General features: G+C 43.0%; 1 long non-coding RNA gene across 1 annotated transcript in view; it reads right to left on the reverse strand.

Annotated features, from left to right (window-relative positions):
- Window positions 1-24,688, reverse strand: part of LOC113458707 (uncharacterized) — a 226,239-nt gene that overhangs the window by 141,185 nt on the left and 60,366 nt on the right. Inside the window, exon 2 of the long non-coding RNA XR_012579946.1 lies at window positions 16,812-16,937. This is a non-coding gene — a long non-coding RNA (uncharacterized LOC113458707). The remainder of the gene's footprint in view (window positions 1-16,811; window positions 16,938-24,688) is intronic.

A 24,688-nucleotide genomic window follows, 5' to 3' on the forward strand; every position in this document is an offset into this window, starting at 1 on the left:
CAACCACGTTGCTCAGCACTTTTCCATGCAGGAGAAAGTAGCCAAGGCGTGACATCCAAATTACAAAGAAAGCTGAGGGATCACTGAGGAGGCAATAAGTAAGGACATAGATATGCAGGAGCCACAAGAGTGAGATGGGGGCAAAGGGATGGACCAGCATTTTGATACTTGCCCAGGCAAGCTGAGCCCAGGAGGTTTTCCTCATGTCCATCCATATTAACCCTTTTTGTGGCCTCTCTGGACATTTACCAGGCTGCTCCTCGAGTTGCAGCAGCTTGCTGTGAAGGATGGAAGCACTGAATTGGAGAATAACTATCCCTGAGCCATGACAGATGCTCACACTGACTCCTACTCTGCCTCAGGCACTGCAAAGTCAAATCCCCCTTGGGTTTGAATCCTTGTTTTTCCTTCAAGGACAGAATGCACTGGGGGGAAATGCCTGATTTAGGGAGTTCTTTGGTTGTGTCTTTCTTCTCCTTACCATTTATTTCATCCCTCCTCTCCTTCCTTATTCATTTTAAAAATAGGATTATCCGCTTGTACAGTTTCACAGTTAAGTGTAGCTAATCAAGCGTGTGATAAGGGTGGCCTTGATGAAGGGGTTCCTTGAAGGTCAGCTAAAGATGGGCCATATAAAAGATCTCTGCACCCATGTGAGTCTCTATAAAGTTAATCCAAGCAGAGGCAGCTTTAAAAAGCCAGACCTTAGCCAAAATCATGTGGTTGCACTGGTTCAGTGCCAGCTTCAGGCAGAGCTTACACCTACTGAGTGATCAAACCTAATTCCGGCATTTTCCTCATGTCTCCTTAAACACTCATCCCCTCAGTCTTCAAGGGGATGCCTGGAATAGAACTGAAAACAATCCCAAAAGCTGCCATACATCCAACCTACATACAGCCACCTGCATCCTTATGCTTAATAGAGGATAACTTCATTTTTATAGCCTCTTTTGGAACAATAGGTTATCAAAAATCACTGCTTAAATCCTTCACCTGTGGTGGACTTGTGATGTTAGAATAAAGTTACAGAAACCTGCAGAAAATTACAGCACTACCTCTTCATAAAGAGGAAGCCCTAATATGTTTATGCAATTCCCCAAAGATAATAGCTAAAAATAGTTTAATGAGAAAGGAGGGACAGACACCAAGGGAAGGGTCACCTTCAAGATAATGATGGGGACTGGCAGAGTCATCACAGCCACAGAGAAAGACAAAGAGTGAAACATCCTTTGGTAGTGGAAAGCTAAAACACCTCATGTGATGTCAATTCTTACGTTTTGAGCATGCCAGCAAATAGTTCTCCCCAGTAATTTACACCTATGTGGCAATAAAGTAGATTATAGCACATGACTAAACAGGACAAAATATCATGCAATGATAAAAAAAACATGCTAGAGACAGGAAAAATAAAATCCAGATCTGTTTAGAAGAACAACATGGTGTTCTATTTTATTATCTCAAAGAGAACATGCAGCTAAGAAACTTCCATATAGAGAAAGATGAAAAAGTCCATTTCACAATTATGAAAGTCTCCTGATTTATTAAAAAATGTGTCACTGCTAAATTCTTCTAGAGCAACATGCAGCAGATCCAGTTCCAAGGCATTAATGAAGATAATGCTCAGCTCATTCATCATTACTTCTTGTCTCATTTTAAATAAGAATATAAAGTTAGTAAAGGCTGGAAGAATTTGTTTGTTTACTATACACAACCATGGCAAACAGCTGGCATATGGCTCACAAACTTTTTGGCTCTTAGTTTTCTTGATAATAGCTTTTAGAAAAACAAAGAATTTTATACTTAGCACACATTCAGGTGCAGACCTTGGGCCGAGGCCTACACCAATGAGGTGAAAGTAAGTCTTATTTTGCACAGCAAGTGTTGTTAGTAAGCATTAAATTATCCTCTTAATTAATCAATTATTTTAATTGAGATATGGATGTCAAATCCTGGTGCTCATTAATATTCTACTCTTTAAATAAGCATCACTGTAAGGAAAGTAGAATTCAGTGGGGCACTGGTGTCATCAGAAGTATTTTCTAAATATAGGCATAGCTGCCACCTAAGTGGCCAAATTCCTACATCAGTTTCAGCAGCATGATCCAAGATAGATCTGTAGCTAAATATAGAAGAAGTGAAAAGAAAGAGTAGGAATGAGTAGGCTGCAATGTAAGTGGAAAGGGAAAGCAGCACAGTCATCCTTGAAGTGTCCACTTCTGTAGTTTACCGAAATATGTCAGGGACAGCACCAGGTATGCAATGCTGTTTTATAAATCCTATATTCTCAAAAAACCCACAATATTGTAATGCACATCTATATAATGGGTGCATGTAAGGAAATATCCTCAGCAGCTGGACATGAATGATCTTTGTGGGTCCCTTCCCAGCTCAGTCTATTCTGTGATCACTTCATTTTTAGTTCCTCTCAGAGCTAAAGAATAACACATAAAACACAGAAGTGACAAAATACACAAGTTCTCTGCAGTTTAAGTCTATGAGAATTAAAGTGTAGATTTAAAGTGTAGATTTTTTTTTGCTCTACAGTATTGGCAAGAAGTGTCAGGATGGGAGCACAGTCACCCACCCGGAAAAAAAAAAAAAACTTTTTTTCCACCTTATCCCTTATAACAAATAATAAAAAAAAGAGCTCTCTAATACTATAATAAACTATTATTATAATATCTATCTATTATTATAATAAATAGTAAAGTATATATTATTATAATAAATAATAAAATTATAAGCTATCTGTTATGATGGAGTTGCATTAAAACAAATCCAGAGGGATTTCAGGAGGGCCAAAAAGAGGATGAGGAGGAAACAGCCGCCCTGTGATACAGCATCAGCACAAACCAACTGGGAACTAGGCTGGAAACCTGGGATGTTCTTGTGGGATCTCATCAGTAACTGGCAGGCAAAAAGGGCAACAGATTTCTCAGCAGTTCGTACCCAAGTGCAATCTCCCTAGCTGTGTATGTATTTAACCTTCCAGTGGAAATTAGGAAAGGCAGACAGCTCCTATAATACTCACCCCAGTGCTTCACTGGAGTACAGAATCCTAGGAAGCCACTTGTGACAAGCTGAGAGCTCAGGTACAGAGCAGCAGAGGCTGCTGATAACAGCATGTCACAGGAAGATAAGAGACCATGAGTATCTCCAGAGATGCCTCACTCCCACACTTGAGCATTCTGTGCACCTTGCCCACATGCCAGGAAGCTGTTTATTGTCTGTGTCACAGAAGAAGTTGGCAGAAATACCTCACAGCCTTTGGCAATCTGAAAATCCCTCCTTTGAACAAGAGTTGAGAGCAAAAATTGAGCTAAAACCTTGAAAGGATTAGAATTATTTCATTAATACCAGGTCTGGATTTCAAAGTTTGATCCAAACCTGAACCTTCCATTCTACCCAGTGCTGAGACAGCTTGGATTTCCTGTTTCAAAGTCCAATTAGAAAACATATTTGCTGTCCCACAAAATATCTATCACTTTGAGGTTGTACTTTTGTGACATCTGGCAAGAGGGGAAGAAAAAGGGAATATGGATATAAAGGGAACACTTTTTCAATTTAACAGATTAAAGCACAGAAGTATTTTATTCTGAACTTGAACATATTCTCTTTTCCCATTATGTGCATAGTAGAGTTATGTGGAGTCTCTGAAACTCAGTCAGCTCCTGACACATATTTGATTTTGAGAGAAGCAGCAGAGGGCTCAGAATGAGAACTCCAGCGCTGCAGACACACTGCTCTACAAAACTAATAATCAGGCAAGTGAGAAATTACAACTGGTGTCACACACAAACCACTGACTGCTTACTGGGACTTCTCACACCTTTCTGGCTCAATGTTAAAATTCAGAACTCAGTGTGAGCCTTAAGCTCACCAACCTTTCCCCACCTGGCTCAATGGACACTTCTTCCATTCCATACTAACTCAGCAACTGCCTCACCCACAGACACCTGCCCAAGAACTGGTTTTTATCCACCAAAATGTAGGAATTGGTCTCTGGGTATCCATAAATTTTTCATTCATGAATTCATGATACACACATCTGTATTACACAATGAATAGAGAACAGTTGAAACTGGATAATCTTTAAGGTCCCTTCCAATCCAAATCATTCTCTGACTCCGAGTGCAGTTTTCTTTCACAGTCTCCTGTCAAGGTTCTGTAGCACTGGTACAGGAACACTGGTGGAGCCTTCTTCAAGCTCTCAAAATAATCTGTGGAAAATTCCCTGTGACACTGGAGCCCATGGGCTGCTCTGGGCTCAGTCCTTATCAAAGGCATCCCCATGGTGCTGCACAAAGAACACACAACTGTGTGGACAGTAGCCTGGTTACTAACAGAAAGCATAGAGAAATGCTGCTGGGATTAACATAGCTCAGGATAAAAGCCAGCTCCGTTTCCTATCAAACTCTTGATGCTATTTTGGATAACCCCTCTGACAGTAACTCTCCATTCCACAAGCCAACAGCAGATCACAGCTTGCAGCACAGTGCTGACTTGCTTCCTCACATACCAGCACCTGGCCACAACAGGAAAAACCCCAGCATGACCAGACATGTCAGCAGCTTTGGGACCACAACACATTTTAGGACGTGTCCTAGTGCACACTGTCCAGCCAGACTCAATCAATCAACTCTGCAGACTCAAAGGAAAGCCTCAAAAATACTCATTATCCCCTCCTGGCACTCTGCAGTGCCTGTGAACTTGCTTGGGGCCAAGGTGTCAATCACCACATGGACAGTAAGTACAGTACAGCTGTGTCCAGGAGCTTCCTATCCCTCAATAAAGGGCACACCTGGAACACCAAACACCCTCAGCTGCCAGTGTGCTGCAGGAAGAGGTCTTTGTTTTAGTGGATCAGCTGGCACATTCCCAAACTCCAAGCAACGTTCAGCAGCACCATTTTCCTGTAAAGAAGCACCTGTAGATCCCAAAGTGCACAAAACCTTCCCAGTTACTGAGCATTCCCAAACACAGTTACTGAGGCACAGGCCAGGGCAATGCCTGAGATTACACCTCAGACTTCCCAATCCTCCTCCAACAGCCAGACATCACCATCCTCTTCATCTCTCACTTACTGAAGGTAGACACAGGAACATTTATTAGTGTGTGTAGAGAGGCTCTGCCATAGAAAAATAACAAATTTGGCACCTTCCCTTTGGCTCTGTGTTTTGCTCACACGTCTCTTTATCTCTGATCTACAGATGCTCAGGACAGACAAGCTCATAGAGGAACGGTCTCCAAATTTAACCTGAACTATCAAGACACACAACACAGAAAGGCTTGCATGCTGCAGAAGAACCTGTGCTGAGAAAGCAGGATTTGTCCATAATGGGGGCAAAAGCTGTCTGCATTTTATTTATTGCTTCAGCCTCTGCTTTACAGGGCAGGAAGAGAATTTTTTCCAGTGCTAAAACCCTCAAGAAGATAAAACCTGCACCGCTGGCTTTTGTTCTCCCTTTTAGATCAACTGGTTTAATGCTCCTTATTTAAATCCATTAAAGTAGGAAAAGAGGTGAGGTTTCAAACAGAACTGAATGAACAAAGCACACAGTAATCCCTCCTGCTGGAACTGTAATTTCTTTTTGTAGGAGAGAACCATGTGCATGTGTTTCTGCACAAGCTATGCTGGTTCTCCTTGCCTACAGGACTTGGCACAGCACTTCCACGGCATACTGAAATAAAGCCAAAAATGCTCTGGCCTCTTGGTCCCCTGGGTTCTGTTGGCTGGCAGGACAGCTTGCAGGTGCTGCTGGAAGGCAGCAGGCTTGGCACTGCCCTCCCATCCTGTCCCCTAGCTTGTCAGGGGGCTGAACACAGGTAACATGCTCATGGCAGCACTCCAGGCTGGCCAGGAGTTTATCAGCAGCAGGACAGCCCAGCAGGGAGCTCCTGGGAAAGGGCTCCTTCAGGAGGCTACTTGTATATCCAAACAGGGCCTTGCACTGCTGCTTCTTCTAGAAGTGAAGTGTTGAAGCAATAATTTACTAAATGTGTCACGCTCACATTTGCAGCTATGTTGCCTCACCTCACAAGCTATGGGGGGCCAGGGGGAAAGGGGGAGGGAATAAAATAAAATCTCATTCTTTTCTTGGGACCAAGTAAAGGTCAGTTGTCTCATCAAATTTCATGCCTTAATAATATGCCTGTTCCCTCCAGGAAATTTCTAATTGTTCCTCAATCATTTCCATCTTCGGCTTCTGCAACATTACTGAGTAATTATACTACAAATTTTAGGAGCTTCTTCAGGGGACAGTCCATAGTTTGCTCTGAAGAAATCCTGAGTAACCCAAACAATAAGAAACTCTTACCATGCATCATTTGCCATTGAAATGTATGACAAACACCAGACAGACTGAAGACAACACACATGCAATGACACTATTGGCACTTGTCATGTTTCTCTCACAGCACAGGGAAAGGTCTGGATGATATATTGGTTAACAAAACTCATCATTTACAGACAAAATCTCTTGATATCAAACTGTTGATTTTATTTATTGGACATCTGGCCCGATAAGTTGATCTTCTCCCTGACACATCACCACCTGCACTCACCTACTCCACAGTGGCTGCAACCAAACCAAAAGAGAAAAGAGGTTTACTCATGAGCTGAGCAACCACAACAGCACACCCCTCACCATCCCTTCTGTCTTTTTAGAGAGGGAGAATTTGGAGTTCCTGCACATCTCTGCCAGAGTCTCATCTCAGCAAAGAGCCCAGCACTCACAGAGCAAAGACAAGCACTCATTCCACAAATAGCCACACTCAGGTGCTCCACTTCAATGCAGCACCACAAGCTGGGCTAAATAGTAAAATTACTCAAGTGTTGAGCTGTGGGAATAACTCTGTACAAGGCATCAGGCTACAACATGTAGCACAATGTCTAATTAGATATCACAGCAAGTTATCTCTGGTATTTTGCAGGCATTGTATTGCAGAAATCTCTTTACCATTAAATTCAAAACCATAAATAGGAGAAAATAACTTTTTTTTAAAGCAGAGTAAGACTCCTGTGGTTGCCTATCACAAGGATGCAACAGAGAAGTGTATGATCTGCAAAACAGTTGATTAATTTTGCCCAGCACTCAGCTTTAATTATAGGACAGCCTTAAGGCTAATATCAAATCCTTACTCTGCAGACAGTGGATAATCACAGGCTGTGCTCTGGGAGTCCTGCCTCTGCAGCAATGGGGACAGGAGGCCATTTGAATGCCTCTTCTTCACAGGTAGCTCACACCTACTTCACTGCCATGTAGGAGGCTCAGGGCTGCTGAACTCCCTGCATTTCTCCTGCCTTCCACAGCTGCTCTTTGGGGGAGCTCCCGAGGCTGGGCAGACACAGCCAGCAGAGGAGCTGGGTGGGAAGAGGTTAAACATTCCACCCAAAGCTGGGGCTGTGGACACAATCCCCCAGCTCACTCCCCAGTGCCCACACTGATGCCTCCAGAAATTTCCTCCTTTCAATGGGATGATTTGACATTTATGCTAAAAATGTGCTTGCCTTACCTGTAGGCATTTTCTGGTACACAAAGTTTTCCTCTTTGGAAAAGGGAGACTGGCCTTGTTCCAACTCAGCATCCCCTGCTCCTCTCACAGCCCCTTTGATGCAAGAGCCCACTGCCTCTGCACATGGACAGCACACGTCACAAGGATCTTAAATGTCAGTGCACATCTTTCATGAGGACTTTCAGGCAAATTTATCATTAAAAGTAGATATTCAAGCAGAAGATGAATACATTATGTCCTCAGGCTCCTTAAGTCATGATCCATATTTATAATGCAAGGCTAAGGCTTCAGTTGAATAATTACATCTTTTGCCTGCCCATTCTTCCCTCCCACCCCCATATGTACACACTCACCACAAATGCATATATAACATTTAAAGTGAGCAATTATTCAACCCAAAGGCAGAATATCCTTGAGTATGTGCATGCTAGAGAGGGAGCTTAATTCTGTAATTTTCATGCAAGGTCTGCAGTAGCAAACCTTACTGAGATTAAAACACCTTACTCAGCACAAATAAAGGTGAGAACAGCATATTCCAAAGGGGCTGGAGCACACCATGGCTGACAAATCCCAGGACTGTAGTACCACAATCATTCCAACTCCAGGTAAATATTTCCCTTCCAAGCAGAAGTCTCTGATTTGAAGTCCCTGACTTCTTACTTGGTCAGTTCTTCATAGTAGAAGGTGATGCTTTATAAATTAATGAAAGGCACTTTAAAATATTTGGCAGCCACTGAATTCAGAAATCATATTACAAGCTTCCCAACAGGATCACAAATATTGCTTTTCAACTCATGTTTATCTCCCCTCTCTTATCTGAGGTCATATTTCTCAGCAACAAGCACTGCCACTGTGTCCTGGATTGCCAAGCAAATTGTATTCCATTTGCCATCTGTATGGCAGCTGTCATCTGTTAAGTGGGCAGTTTTCCTTATCTCTTCCACAACCACTCCTCCCTCTGGGGAGACACCTGCTGATAACAGGCTATTGAATGTCCCTGCATGGCTGATGAGAACTACAGCATCCCACTATGAGATGCTCTGCCCAGAGGGAAGAGCCAAGCATTCCTAACTGGATATAATCTGGAGATTCCAGAGCACCAGCACAGCTTCTCCAATGGATTTCCCAGAGGAACAGCAGCTGCCCCTTCCACTGGAGTTTCAGAGAAAGACTACACCCTTCTACAGGATCCCTGCTCCTGCAGAACCACACCTGACACTCCAGGAGGGCTGCAGCCACAATTCCAATTGGACTGCTACCAACACCCTGACCAGCAGGGTGTCAGGTTGTGTTCTGACTCTGTCAGTGTTGTTTTAGTTTACTGCATAAATTATTTTATTTTCTTCCCTCATAAAGATCTGTTATTCCTGCTCCCATATTTTTGCCTGAGACGCCCCCTTAATTTCAAATTTATGGCAGTTGGGAGGGAGGGGTTTTACATTTTCCATTTCAGGGGAGGCTCCTGCCTTCCTTAGCAGACACCTGTCTTTCCAAATCTAGATACACTAGATGACTTAAAGTCAGAAGTTTTGTTAGAAGGAGCATTTTGAGCGGTATCCTAGAAATATAAACCTGTATTTCTTCATGTGCCCTTCTCAGAGCTACAGATTTCATTACAGAAGAGGAAGAGTAAAGGTATCACTAAAAAGGATTCCACACAACCAAACAGACAAGAACTGCATTCATTACAGCTGGGAAATGCAGCTTGTACACACAAGAACATGCATGTGCATGTACATGCAGGCAGGCACTTCTAATTCATCAGAAAAATCAGATTTTTCACTAAATTGAACACTCTCCATCAGTTCTGGAAGTGGAAATGCTGTCAGCAGCCTCAAAGTAACGTGCTGCAAACAAAAAACATATCTTGGCAGGACCCCATCTTTTGCCAAAAAACTTTATTAAAAAATTCCTGGCAGGTCTCATCACTCTTTGCACCTCCCCTAAAGTTTGCCCTCCAATACACAAAAGGAGTAGGAAGTGCTAGGAGCCTGCACTCAGCAATGTCTCATGGGCTCCACTAACCCAGGAGCAACTTCCATGGCAAATTTATCACCACAGACCTAGTCCCAGATAATCAGTGTCAATGAAATGCATTTAGCTAACTGGGATTCCTCCCATGATATTATTTTAAAATCCAAATCCCTTAGTCAGGCAGAAATAGCAATCATAGTGGCACTGGTCTGTTGAAGAAAAGGCCACAGCTGCAGCAATGGGTGCCACATATTCTGGGGGCTGGCAGAGCCAGACAGGAACACCACCCATGGAACAGAGCATTTGAAAATTAAACTCTTCAGCTCTGAGCAGGCCTTTGAGACATCACTCATAGCAGCATTATGGGAAATACAAGTGATATTAGGCAGCAGAGGTGGGGGAGTGTGAACAGGGATGGGCAGAGCATTGCTGAAGAAGCTACTGACTTCTTGCTTTATTCATATCATTGTTCAAAAAGACAAATGGAAGAAACTCCTGCCTTGTCCATTGCTCATGGCTTAGCAGAATCACAATGATTTGTCTTTCTTCTTTTTCTCATCCATTCCAAAAGAGAAAAATCATTACCTCCTTTCATAAAGCCTTTCACCACATGCCCTGATCAAGAAGCAGGGTGTAACCAAGCCTCCCCCAAGCTGTCCTCCCATCTCTCTTGTCCACAGAGAGAAGAGCAGTGAAACAAAGAGACTTATTGGTCTTGACCTGCAACAAATTAGCTCAACTCTGTAGCAGATAAAGGAAGTCAAGGCTACACCAACAGCCCCTGCAGAGGAAAGAGACACAGGAAAACAATGGTATTGCTGAGGCTGTGGTCTGAGCCCTTCCTGAAAGATTTTCTTGTTAATTCAGACTAGTTCCAATATTCCATCCAAGCATTTGTGTCTGCCAGTAAGACAGGCAAGCCACAAAGAGATCAAGCTGCTAAATTTTCACAAGGTAAAGTTAGGTCCCTGGAATTTTCAGTTCCTCACTAGTAAAATTGCTATGAACACAGATGGATATATTGACTTGCTCTGCAATCCAAACTCTACTGTGAGGTCTTTCCTTCATCGCTTCTTAGCGCACTGCAGCATCTCACACCAGTGATGTCCCATTTCTACCACTCACTGCAATCACAGCAGAAGAACTCAGTTCCTAAGCACAACTTAGAAGAAAATCAGCACAAAAGAAAAAAAAAAAGAATTTTTGTGACTCAGGCTAAATTGCTGGGTTATTGCAATGCATTTTGCTGCTGGAAAAAGAAACCCACAGCAAGACACAGCCACTGCATTTCCATGACATGCATCCTCTTGTTTAGTCCTAAAGAGGATTGCATTTGTCATCCCATGTCACACAGGACATGTGCTGTGCATTTCACTCATTCTGCCAGCTACTCAGAGTTTTATGCTGCAGGTTTCCTTGCTGCTGTGTCTCATTTCTAGAGCATCATTTGAGCCTGGTCTTTATTTGGAGTGGCAGGTACAGGAAGCAGTCCTGCTAAGATACAGGAGAACATCTGCATCTGAGACTTGCTCCTGCTTTGTCATTATTAATATATAATATCACAGCCCTGGAGAGGGAGGAGGCCAGAGCATCCTTGGAACTGTTTGAAGGGGTGGGCAAATCCTGCCTATAACAATAATTAAGAAGCTGATGTAGTTATGGCACACTAGTAATAATTTTTGGAGACAGTTTAGCATTCAGAAAAGGTCAGATGATGTGGGGTAGGAGCTCACCTTGAAAAGCCAAGAGGTAACACCCAAGTTACAGTGTGCCAAATGGAACAAAGCAATTGCAAATCATATCTTAACTGCATCTAGACTACCATGACACAACCATCAGCAATGGCTGTGCACCCATTCCTGCCTCTGTGCATTCCACAGCATCCCAGCACTCACAAACCAGCTCCATGGTGACTGCACTGCCTGCCAGTGGCTTGCCTGGCTAAAATCTCCAGGACAGTCCTCAAAGAAGAAGGGATTATTCCTTGGTAAAGCCCTGGGCACTCCTGAAGAGGAGCTTCTCTTAGGGGTGCCGCTGCTTTTTCCTTCTGCTCCTGGGAACTCTGGTGCAACAGTGAGCCTGCTTTGTCCCCCATCCTCATCCTGGTGCAGGTCTGTTCACACCAAATGCAAACCTGGGGGGCTGAAAATGCCACTGGCAGATCCTGCAGGAGCTGCCAGAACCTTTGGGTCTCACTAGGGTGACTCTGCTGCTCTATGGGGCTCAAACAGGCTTTACAAGAGGATGCAGAAATACACAAGCGGAATGATGCCACAAAAGAGCGAAAGTGTACACAGACAATTCACAAAACAAATTCACCAAAATTAACGTCAGACATCAACTCCTCACATACATGGAGCTGTCAGACCACAAAACAACTGTGGCTGTCTACCGCCAAGAACCAAACCTAGGGCAGGGAAAGAAATGCAGAGCAGCAAGAAGATCTCACACACACCAAACCTGCCAGAGCAGTGCAGATAAGGTCTACCAAGTGTCCATGTCCTAAAGGAAAGTTTTTGGCACTTGTGAGGACTGTTTGACTTCAGACTCCAAAATACAAATTTAAGAGCAAATAAACTTCAAAATGTCACAAATACACCCAGAAAAGTTTTAGCACCACCTATATTAGCTTATATTTAGTAAGGGCAAATGAGCTCAGCTACAATAGAAACAAAGATCCAAAACCAGCCTGGGATTTAAGTCTTACAACCTGCTTTTGCTCATGAAATACCCCATCCTCTTCTGGCTGATTAGAGTAACAGGATACCCTGAGAAAGGCTGCTTTTGTATTTCCCCGACTTTATGGAGTCGGAATCGTTTCAGAAGTTTTACTGGGATTTCATGCTTCTTCATTAAGTAAGGAGGTGAAATGCCTGTTAAAAAAAAAATCCCCCAGCTACAAAGGAGATGAAACTCCAGTTAAAAAAAAAAAACACAAACTTTTCCCAGCTACAAACACCTAAGTTATTATTTCAATACTTACATTAAACCATACAAAGTGTCTTTTGCTTTAGAAGCCTTGTGGTTTTGCCAGAACTGTATAAAATGTGGTTGTCTCCAGAGGCAAAATGTAGAGGAAGAAGAAATCCATTCCAGAGAGCTGATGGGCTTGCTTGCCATACATCAAGATATATGCACCTACTGTGATGCCTACAACACATTTTTGGCCAAAAACTGACCCAGGTGATGGAGCACACCGTGATATCAGAGCATCTTTGGGGTATTTCACCACACACTGCACAGTACTCTGACCTAGCACAATCCTTTACCCATGAGAACAGTCTTTATCCTAATTCAAAAATAGTCTAACTTCTGCTATGCTGACTTAGAACATTCTTATCCTTGCTTTTTAAGTCATTGCTGGATTGTTTGGGCAGTTCTGCTCTAAACACTGCTTCATAAAATTATTTTCCCTGATTCCATTATATATTCATTAAAACATCATTTAGATTTAATTATTTTGGCAATCTCTTGCTTCTCAGAGTTGAAAATATTATTTTCAGAGAATCTCAAGCATGGGGTTATATCACTTACTGAATCAAGTTAAGATGCAATCAGAAGACTCAAAGTTAACTTTTGAGAGCATCTGGGCAAATCTCACTTCCTCTTTTTATGAACTTACTCTTCACAGTATAATTTAGCTAAAAATTCTCTAATCACTGGCAAAACTTGTCAGTGCAGTTTTTCAAGTCTCCTACAAGTCTTATTTATTTTGCCTTAAACAGACATTACCTAAGAGCCCCAGAGCCCTTCTCTCTGCACACCATGTCTTTCTTGCAGCTCTTTTTTTGCTGTGTTAACAAACATCCCCTGGGGAGCTGGATCCTCATCTCCTGAGCCAAAACTCATCAACACCCACAGGCTCCAGGACAAGGCTCAGATGGATTTCTCAGGATCCACTTCCTTTCCTTGCTGCTGGGTGCCCCTGGAAGCAGGAATTTGCAGAGCAAGAATAAAGTTCTCTCTAATCTCTCCTCCAGAAGGAAAGATAACACCAGAGGTGCCACTGTCTGACCACAAACTCTGAGGGGTGTTTCTGACAGTGTCTACCAGGCAGATATTTTTCCAAGTCTGAGTTTGAAGGTCTTTGAAATTGAGAGTTTGCTGTCTTTCCACAAGAAACTGCTTCTGTATCTGTTCTTCATACACCTCTATTGTGAGGAAAGATGGGGAAGAAGAGAGAACTGGGAACTGAGAGAATTGGGATTGTTCAGCCTGGAGAAGAGAAGGCTTTGGGGTGACCTCACTGTGGCCTTGCAGTGCATGAAGGGAGCCCACAGGAAAGATAGAGAGAGACTCTTGACAAGGGCCTGGAGTGACAAGGGAGAATGGCTTCACACTGACAGAGAGAAAGTTTAGGTGGGATATCAGGAAGAAATTGTTCCCTGTGAGGATGGTGAGGCCCTGGCACAGGGTGCCCAGAGCAGCTGTGGCTGTCCCTGGATCCCTGGCAGTGTCCAAGGCCAGGCTGGATGGGGCTCTGAACAACCTGGGACAGTGGAAGGTGTCCCTGCCCATGGTAAGAGGGGTTGGAATTGGATGATCTTTAAGGCCCCTTCCAACCCAAACCATTCCATGTTTGTACAATCAAACAGCAGCTCCTGAGACAAAGTACTGCTCTACTTGCAGGAAAACAAAATATTCCCTACCAAAGGAGAGCAGAGCCATCCTTGAAAACACCAAGCACACAAATTCACAAACACTACTGGTATCACAGTTCTCTGAACATTCATCCCTTAAGTTGAAGGCCCCACACAGAAAACTAGTGGAAATTATTCCTTTGTCTTGATACTTTCCTCAATAGCCTCTGCATGACATTTTGATGAGCACATCTGCCTTTTAATAAGTTACTACTCCATCCAAGCTGAGCAGCAGAGATCTGCCTGTTATTTCTGGGGTTGCTAGCAAAACTCAGGAAGCAGGTGTGCCTCAGCATCACCCTCAGGATGGAGGGAGCTCAGATTGTTCTCCTGCACTCTGACCTACTCTAGTTGGAACATTTAAGCATTTCTCAGCAGTGGAGGTCCCATTTCCCAGCTATTCAACAAGCATAATGACATCAGGCTTGATGGGATCCAGGGTGCAGCTTGTCCTGAACTGAGAGTGCAGCCTCACTGCTAAAGGGCTGTGCTTGTAAACACAGGCAGCCAAAACCCTATGACTGTGCAAACATCACATTACTACTGAAAATGCATTTTTTAAAAAGCACACAAACATTTTTAGGTACTGGGAGTACTTCAGGCATTTTTGATGAAGGATTTTTTTATTATTTAACAAACAGGTGCAGTAAGCTTACACCAAGGTCAAGGTAATTGCTACCATCCTTTTGCCATTTACCTGACTACATTTTTCTGGGTTGCCAGACAGATCTTAGTTTAAAATAAAGATGTTTAATGATCACCCTCTTAATTTCTACCTTACTCTACAAAATTCCAGTATGTGCAGCACAGCACTATTCATGTGGGACTCAATACCCTGAGCAGAAAATTTTAGTCCAACAGGCTCAAAAGCTGTTTTTCAGTTCCATTATTGCCTCCAAAGAGACAAACATAACCTCATTTGTTCCACAAATACTAATGTAATTTGGCTTTGATCTTGTCTGGACCAAGATAAAAGGTATCCTTTAAATTACATTCATTAGGGTTTTAACCCACTTTTAAACAGAAGGCAGGTTTTGCACAGCCTCACTTTAAGCATTTTATGCATCCAAACAAGGAGGACAACATCCTCAGCTACCTCCTCCAGAGGATATCCTCACCCGGCTACAGACTCCAAGGACAAACATCTCCTTGAACCCTCTCAGCATTTAAGCACCCTCTACAGACAAAAGGAAAACCCCACAGAGAATGAAATTATTCTCTTACACTACAACAGGTGTCTGTGAAATGACGTGCCACATTTATCATTCCAATGACTAATGAGAAGATAGAGAAAGCTCCAGGAATTTTAAGTTAGAATAGGTTGTTCCAGCAACATTGGTTACAGGAGGAAGACAAACACCCATCTAAGAACAACTTGATTCTTAACTTTTTGGCAAGGGAATTTAGGATTAAGTCGGTCCTGGCCTTTTAATACAGGCAGTTACATACTTGACCCAAGTTGACGACTCCTGCTTCCAATGCTTGATCTACATGTTTTAGGAGTTAAACGTTAAGACCACATGCAGTCAAGATTTCCCACCAGCCCCTCTACCTTCCCTTGCATGTGCTACTTTAAAAAAAAGCCTGGAAAATAGTTTTGTTTCAGAGTCTACATGGATGCTTGACACAAGCCAAACAAGCTGCAGGAGTACAACAAGTTTAGATTGCTGAACAGGAGAAGAGCAGCCTTTGGCTCTTCCTCTGTGCACTGAAAAATTCAATATTGAGCATTTGACTCTGACTGCCTATTGGTGCTCTGAGTCCAGAGACACAGCATGGAGAATTCACAGCCTCTTGCTGCTTGGCCCAGTCCTGCAGCCTGACCCCAGGGCCAGCATGTGGAGCTAAGCCCAACCTTCACTTGCAGTCATCAATGGATCCTCAAGGAGAGAACTACAGAAGAACCCTGAACTGAGTAATATTTCCTCCTTTTGGACCTTAAGGATTCCACACACAGCATGCCCTATCCATGCACTAATCCAACCAAAACCAGTCTTGTTTGGAGGTGGGGGATAATTACTGACACATAATGCAACTCAGCCAGGTTTCATACATTTCAACACAGCTCATCTGTGTCAAGAGATATAAAAGCTATAGGCATCCATGTGCAACTACTGAAAATTTAGGCACACTGTTTGCATAGATTTACACTGTTCCAAAAAATGTATTACTCTGTTCATGTGTAAAATCTACCAGAATGCAATTTATTGGAGCAGTAATCATAAAGAGCAGGGCATGTCTTATTGCCTCCAACAAAAGCCTTTTGCCTTGAAAAGGTCAAGCACCTCCCACATTTTAAATAACTCCTCAATAATCTCCCTTTAAAGCATGCAACTGTATCAGACTTCAACTCCCTTTAAAAGGAAAAAAGCCCCAAACCCAGAGTAGCTCCCCCAGGTCCCCTGTGGGTTATTCTGGGTCCAGCGAAGCCAGGCAGTTACAGCACTGTTGCATTTGGAAGCTTTCCAGAGCCTTGTGTGGCTGAGAACACCAGGTTATCTTTCCACAATATCTCCAAGCAAACAGCACTGCAACGTTCCTCACACAGTGAATTATGTTCTGAGGCATGCAGAGTACAACGTGCCCATGCAAAACCTCAACTGCATTAAAATCCATGGTTTCACCTGCTCCCAAGGCTCAGGCACTCCAACAGCCTCTATTATCCCTCTATATCGATCTTACCCTTTTCTGCAGAGCCATAAACTCAGCTGCCAGACTGGCAACTTGCTGATCCCAGCACTGGTTCTCCCCTTGTTCTTGTTTCAGCATGGCTTGGTCAGCACTGAGCCTCATTTGTAGCTTGTGAAACTGCAATAACAAAACAAACACATGACGGACTTGTCAAACAAAGCAGGCTGTAAAATTATCAGAGTGGAAATCAAGTGCCAACATTTATTATACGATGAACCACACCTCAGCTGGCACATTTCAGGCCCACAGCTTGATAAGAGGGAAGAAGTGGCTCCAAATTTCTCTGCATTAGCCATGACAAAAGTCTCATTAAAAACAACCCTAGAAAGCATTTAAGGAGTAACACATGTGCACGCATTCATTTGGATTTCCCTTAACACTGCATGCATTTTATCAGAAATACTTTATTTCAGCAATTTAATCCTCCTTGATACAGCTCCTAGTTAAACAGTATTACTACTACATTTTCATTAAAACACATGAAACTTTTACACATGTGAAATTTATTTCATTTTTTCTTCTTCTTTGTCCAATGTGCTTTCCCACCAACACAAGATTTGAGCAGCTTAGTGATTTGTGCTGGTAGTAAAGCAACACACTGAGTATTAATTCTGTCAGGTTACAACATTTCCATCTTTCATTTTTCAAGAGCAACTGCCAGCCTTGAAGATTTCTTCTAGATTAAGGGCAATGCCAAAGGAAATTATGGAAAAGAAGGCAGGTGACATTAAAGTAAGCCTCATATCAGCCAGGGAATTTGTTCTGCAGGTACAAATGCCACCCAGGGACAGGATGCAGAGGTAGACTGCAAACAAGTGTCAGGGAAGGGAGGAACAAGCCCAAGCAAATCCTTGGGAGGTAAATGGCAACCTAAGAACACATTTTTCAATTCCAGTCAGCAGTACTGCTGGAGGAGTTGCCTCGGATGTTTGCCTTCTACAAATATTTGAGCTGGTAATTATTAATTTTAAGGCTTTTTTTCAACTCTAAGTGTGTGGATACATAGATAACTGGAAAATTATTTTTTATAGGACTAACCAAACCCATAATATTCAGTTCAGGTACAATTCAATGCACAAAAGGATCTCAAGCCAGTACTGCTAGCTTTTCTTTATGTAGATATACAAGTAAATAATGATGTTATTAATGTGCTAGCAGTTAAAACCAGCTTAATTTATTATTCAGCCTGTGCAGTTATGATGAATGAAGTAAATGTCAGGCTTAAGAAGATAATATTAAAGGAAGGAGATAGGCCAGGCTTTGCCTTTCCCTCCCAATTGGTTAAAGATTACACCTCAGAAATCTTTAGGTCAGAGTAGACTTCTTAAAGAATCCTGGAAGTGTTTAGGTTGGAAAAGACCTCCAAGACCATTGAGGCCAACCATCAACCAAACACTTCCAGGGCCACCACTAAATCATGGCCACATTAACTCATTGCCCAGTAACATCTCTGCCTGGCTCTATCAGTGCTGTCCTGTGCTCAAGAAACAGAAGAGAATCTGAAAAATAACTCCACGCTTTGTCTGCATACAAGATCACTTGACCTCAAAAAGCAAAGCATCAGCTGACAAAACCAGGTGGGAAATAACCTTCAGATGTTGAATTCTTCAGATTTAACAGGCCTAGAAGCTGAAAGTTTGGGCAGTCAGGATTGCCATTGTGAGCACTAGAAACTCAACTTTGCTTCAGGTGGAGGAAAAAGCACTGCCTGGAAAGCCACAGAGCCGGAGCTGCAACAACAAACTCAAGGAACACCAGTTCAGCAGCTCTAGAAACAAATTCAGGATCAGGTTAAGTCCAGCTTCCCTCTGCTGCACTTTTGGAGGTATAAATAAAATGGGTCCTATTCTCAACGGTCCTACAGTCCCACCACATCACTTTTCTCCTCTCTACCCACCAGAAAACAGATGGAATGGTGAAAAGAGGTGTCAAGGGGAGTGTGGATGAATAAATTACCCTGTGATTTAACTGCTTCCCAAGACCCACAGGCACACTGGGAAAGGAGAGGTCAATCAGCTCTGAAATTGCTCTTTGAGCCATGCAGGCTCCTGGGTGTCCCCAGGGGCCACAGCAGATGGTTTAGAACTCTCTTCTGTCTCCTCAGCTCTCATTCCTGCTCTTCACATAAGAGGAGAATGGCTCAAAATTGGTGGCTTCAAGAGGACAAAACATGACCAGTCATTGTATGAGTAGAAACTACTCTAAAAATACCAAGGAACTCTTGGTCCCTACTGGGCCTAAGCTTGTATTAAAACAGTAAATGAAGCTTGAAGTGAATTAAAGTATAGTGAGAGATTTAGCATGCAGTCAAACCAGTATTTGCTCAGGACTTTTAGGAGCAGGGGAGAGAAAAAGCATTGAGTGGTGTTTGGGAAAGTCAGCTTTTCCCCAGAAACAGAAAAGGCTGTATGTCCTTCGAATGTTGCTTTGTAGAGGTTAGAAACATTTTTGCTGGTAGTTCTACTGTTTTGGGGACTGTCTCACCACCAAGGTAAGTCAAAATAAAAACTACAAATGTCAATATCCACAGCAACAAAAATACTGAGATTTCTTTTTGTCTGCAGTCTTGAGAAAGAAAAAAAAAAAAAAACCACCACAAAACAGACATAAAAAAACCACTTCAAATCAAATGACAGGTGTGTTTGAGAAAAGGCAAGCAGCCTGGGGGCTTTCAGCAACAGCCAACCCAGCCCAAAGCCTGATCCTGCTGGGTTGAGCCACTCCTGGCTGTGTATCCCAGCAGGAACACGTGATGGCTGCAGAGAATGCAATGGGCTGCACCTTGAATTAATGCCTTGAGCCAGAGGACCACACACCATTACCTCTTCTGGAGGAGCTGCTGTAATAACTGTGCTGCTCACACACACCCTCATCCTTGCACTTAAAAACACAGCAAAGAGGAAGGTGTGGCTATTCTTCAATGTCATAGCCAATAAATATTGCAGAGCTCAAAATTAAGGCATGGAGAGAAGCATCTACAAGAACAATTTTCCCTCAGTTAAAAATAAAGCGCTGGTGCTTGTCACAGATTTTAATTTACTAAGCCTTTATCAGTCATGCATCCCAGTCAAAATTTAAGACCTTTTCTGTCTAAAAAGAGTCATTTACTGAACTTTATGAGAAGGAGAATGCTGTTACTGACTGATTTTAGAAACTAATAAACAGTACTCTAAGTGATAGTCTGCTGGATTTATATTGGGGGTGAGAATGCCTGTGGTGTGCAGTCTGGGGGAAAAAATGCCGAGCTGTAGGAATAAAATGCCTTATACTGCTGCTTAAAAGAAATAAAAAGCCCTCCACAGTGGATCTTCTGCTACATCCAAGATGCACATCAAGATTCTTCAGTCTTCCAATATTGCAATGGTCTCAGCCTTGCCAAGACCTGTTCCACGTTGCCTCTGACTGTTCACATGATGTGAATTCCCTGTGTACAAGGAATGTTACTCACATCAACTAGACAACATATTTAAGAATTCATAGTTAAAAGCAGCAGTGTTGTGGAAGCAGAGCAAAATGAAGAGGAGCACCTGGGTTCTGTTTCCGTGCAGTACTGACTGAGCTCAAGCCTGCAAATCAAATTTAATCCCCCTCACCAGAATGGCTCTCAGACTTAGTACAGTCATTATGAAAATTAATACTTCTCTATATAAAAATAAGTACACACACATTTAGAGAAGTGAAAATATACATACAACTAAATTGCTTTCAAACCTGGAGTGATAATTTAGTTTTAATGATTAGCTATTGCAATTTAAAATGGAAACTTATGCAGTAAATTTGAAATAACTAACCCAATTCTACAATTCATTCAAGGAACATTCCATACAAAAAAAATTAAAATTAGAAAAACTCCATGTTTTTTAAACAACATTTTTGATTACAGAGTCTACTTGAGCTCTGTATCTGTCCCTGCTAAAAGTCAGGGTAGCTCATAGGCCCAAACCAACATGAAAATCCCAAGAAGAAGGTGATGCTAAGAAGAAACTGATGCTGGGGCTCTCACTGGGTTTATGTCTGATGCTGACAGCTGGAGCTACCATGACAACCGTCCCAGGCATAAGGTCCTCCAACACCAGGAGACACTCTCCAGTGATTACTTGATCTGCTATAAAGCCATTTTGTACTCTAAGAGTGCTAAAGAACAGCTTTAATATACTGGTGAATCAGACCGAGAAGCTATTTAGCTGCAGAGAGCACTGGCAAGCACATATAAATTATCTTTTCTCAGGGAAACACACTCTCAAATCCTCTATTTTCCCCCACACAGGGGGATGTTTTCAATGCTCTCTTGGTGGTTATTACACAAAATGCTCCTGAGCACCATCAGCATTTCAGGCTAGCACAAAAGACATAAAACAAAGGACATAAAACACAGACAACTCTAACAGACTGCTAGTGTACACATCCATAAAGTCTGTGGATAAGCTCCAAGCAAGACCACAATGCTAGGGCTCACACCAGTCCCAGTACAGCAGGGGAACTGGGTGAGGGATGGCAGAGCTGCTGACCCTCTCCTGGGTTAGGGAGAGGCTACACAGCACTTGCCACATCTGCTTGCTCCTGTGTTGATAGCATCACTGGTTGCTATGGGAGCAAGGCAACTTCACAGCCCCTGGTATGCAGGGAGCACCAGGCACTTCACAGATATCCTTACCAAGGGTTTAGGGAGCACCAGGCGCTTCACAGACATCCTTACCAAGGGTTTCGGAAGTGGAGGAAGCACAACCCTGGGGGCCTTTTCTACCTTAAAGGGGGAAAAAAAACCCCTGAGTGGATGGAGGGAGAAAAAACTCAAATATGTCTGACCCTTCATTGCAATTCTCAGAGAGCTTGAATTCACATCAGGAGTTCTCAGTCTAAGAGTTGGCACAGAGCTTTTCAACACCAAAACTGCCTCCTGGGCAAGTCCCCGTTTTACTGGCAATGGGCAAAGCAAGCTGAAAACACAGAGGGGGTGACACTGCCCTTCCTTTCTGCTTGCCTATTATCATGGCTAATCCTCTCCTCCAAGCAGTCCAGACAACCTTCACCTTGCAGGAAAAGGTGGCTGCAAAGCTCTCTTTGTCCTTGTCAAGGTGTGGTGGAGGGAGATGCTGCTGTGCAGTCCGTGTGTGCCACAGCAGAGAGGGCACCACGCTCCAGGAGCGTTCACAGCACCTCCAAAGGCTGCATTTGTCCTGAGGGTTTGCATCCCCAACAAAACCTCAATAAGAAGAAAACCAGCCTGACTTTCAACACCCAGGGAGAATGTACAGAGTCAGCAGTTAAGAGGAAAACATCTCTGCAGGTACGTGGAGTGATTTTGTTCTCAAAGTCCATGGAAGTCAACAAACACGGCACCCTGGGATGCTGTTTTCCAAAGAACTTCTCTTCACAGGAGAGGGGAAGTGACTCACAAGCTCTGAAGGAAGGGCCAGGAACAGAGAGAGGTTTCAGGCACCAGGAGTTAAGCAGCTCACGTGTTCCTCACCAGGAGCAGGGGTTTTGGCAGGCAGCACCTCCAGCCCTGGTATCGCTGGGTGGCTTTGGCAGCACTCGTGCTGACACGTTGGTCACACTGCAGGACTTAGAATTCCTGGATTTTTGCTTAAGAGTCGCTTAATCTCCTTTACATTAGGTCTGTTTCACACAAAGTTCTACGTTTGGCGTTCCTCGTGGCCAGGACTAGCAGGGAAACAAAGCTGAGGAATAAAATAAAATTATCACATCTGAAGTATATGTCACCCCAGGGTGAGTTGGGAGAGAAATAAAGCAAGTTTCCCTTAGAATTAGTCAAAGAAATGAAATACCTATTTTTAAAGCCAACTAAGCACTCTCTCATGCACATACAAACATCGCTTTTCCTCCCAGCTCTAAGAGATCCACAAATATATGTATAGTTCTGCTTAACAGCATTTTTGACCCTTCACCAGCATACAGAAGATAAGAAAACACATTCCCCATGAAACACAGCTCCCTACAGGCACATGTACACTGCTCAGCAAGAAAGCAGAGAGCCCTGAGGCACACCACGAGATCTGGTCCTTACTGCTACAGGCAGAACATCCCACCTGAATCCTGGGAGGAAGAACCACACCACAGACTGCACTGGCACTACCAGAGCATCACTGACACAGCTCCTGGTGTCCAAGCTGGACATTCATCTCTAACTCAAGTGCTTTCAGTTATTTACCAAGAAGCAGTTCCAAAGCAAGCACTCCCTTTTCCCCCTCTGGATTCTCATCTTCAGTCTGAGAATGTTTAATGACCTACAGGGTATGTTGCAAGCCCTCCCCATTTTCAGAAAACCACCTCATACATTGACTAGGATTAATTAATGGCTTACTGTGGTCTGGACAGTCACCACTGACTGGATTTACATCTTCCACTAATGCACTTTAAACACTTGGAGACTAGCTTAGTACCCAAATATTTAAATCAGGGACACAAGACACTTGGAAAGTACTGCCAATATTGTCAGGTCAAAGGCCAAGATCCAAAGGCAGGTGGGAGAAAATGGAAAACTCATTTAAAAACAATGATATAAGAGACCTGTCTAGTTTTGTTGCCTTTCTAAGAAAAGAGCATCAAGTTGCAAATGAGACCATCCACTGAGACTGAAAAAGGCAGACCACATAAAATCTGTTGCACATTCACCTCCAGAGCACACTATTGCAGGTGACAACTAAGATAGAACAACCTGAAAGCAAAATAAACACCCTGTTAGTACAGAAGGCTTTAGATCCTCACATCTCAGCACAGAGCCCATCTCCAGCTATCAGAGGAGCTTTTCTGAGGAGGTTCACTCCCTCAGTGTCACCTAGAGGGTCCCTGCTTTTTCCCACTGAAGCAGCTGGTAAGGCTGATCATAGAGGTCCAGCAGATTATTGTTCCAGCCAATTATGGAAAACCTCCACCACCACAGCAGAGAGGTGCTGGTTTGGTCACACAAGTGTTGTGTTTGTTTCCTGAAGGATGTTCCCTCAATTTAGAAAACAGGAATCAAAGTCCTGTCTCCTACACAAGTGTTACCTAAGAGAATCACTACTTTAAGTTCTTCTAGCTTGACACTTGGACAAACCTAACTGCATCAGAATAAGACGCTCTAGTGGAGAGTGATGAGGAGGAAAAAAACCAGGAATTACCGACTTGAAATAACAAACCCATTGGAGTGCAAAACAGCCTCCCAGAGGAAGTCAAATGCTCTGTGTTGTAGATAAGAGGCAGGAATAAATCAATTTTCCTTATACATTGTCTCTGAAGGAGAAATTGGACAAAATTAAGACCAAAACAAGACCATAATCCTGAATAATACTGGTAAAGGAATACATTGAACTACATTGTCTTCTGGATAGCAGAGTGACAAGTCACTGATGCAGAGAGTGGATTTAAGTATTTAGAAGAAGAACGAACCCAAGCCTTACCCAGACTTCTTATGCTCTATCTGGGAACACAGTAGTGTAAACACAAAGTATTTGTGTAAGTCTTCTTCTAAGAGATCCCTATTGGTAATATTTGGGGTAACATGCTGCTGTAAACATATCCTTCATTCATCTCAAGCAGCGTGCCTAAAAACTCAGTGCTTTCAAGTCAGGAGATTATTTATTTATCTTTCAAATATTGAGCCTTTGACTTTGTCAAAGTCAGCTGGGATTACCCCTAGCTCCAAGCAACACTGGCCTTCAACACCTCTCCAAACAAGAATTATTTCTTCTATAGCCTCATAAACAGAACACACACACAAATTATTCCCTGTAACAGATTTCAAGAAAAATCTGGACAAGTAGAAAAAGAATGAATCCATCCATTATTGGTTTTCAGACACAGTGACCCAGAAACAACTTCTGCCTCAGGAAGGCCCAAAGCAGAAAGAAGGAAGGTATTCAAGG

The sequence above is a fragment of the Zonotrichia albicollis genome, chromosome 4 (genome assembly GCF_047830755.1).
Source record: "Zonotrichia albicollis isolate bZonAlb1 chromosome 4, bZonAlb1.hap1, whole genome shotgun sequence".
NCBI lineage: Eukaryota > Metazoa > Chordata > Aves > Passeriformes > Passerellidae > Zonotrichia > Zonotrichia albicollis.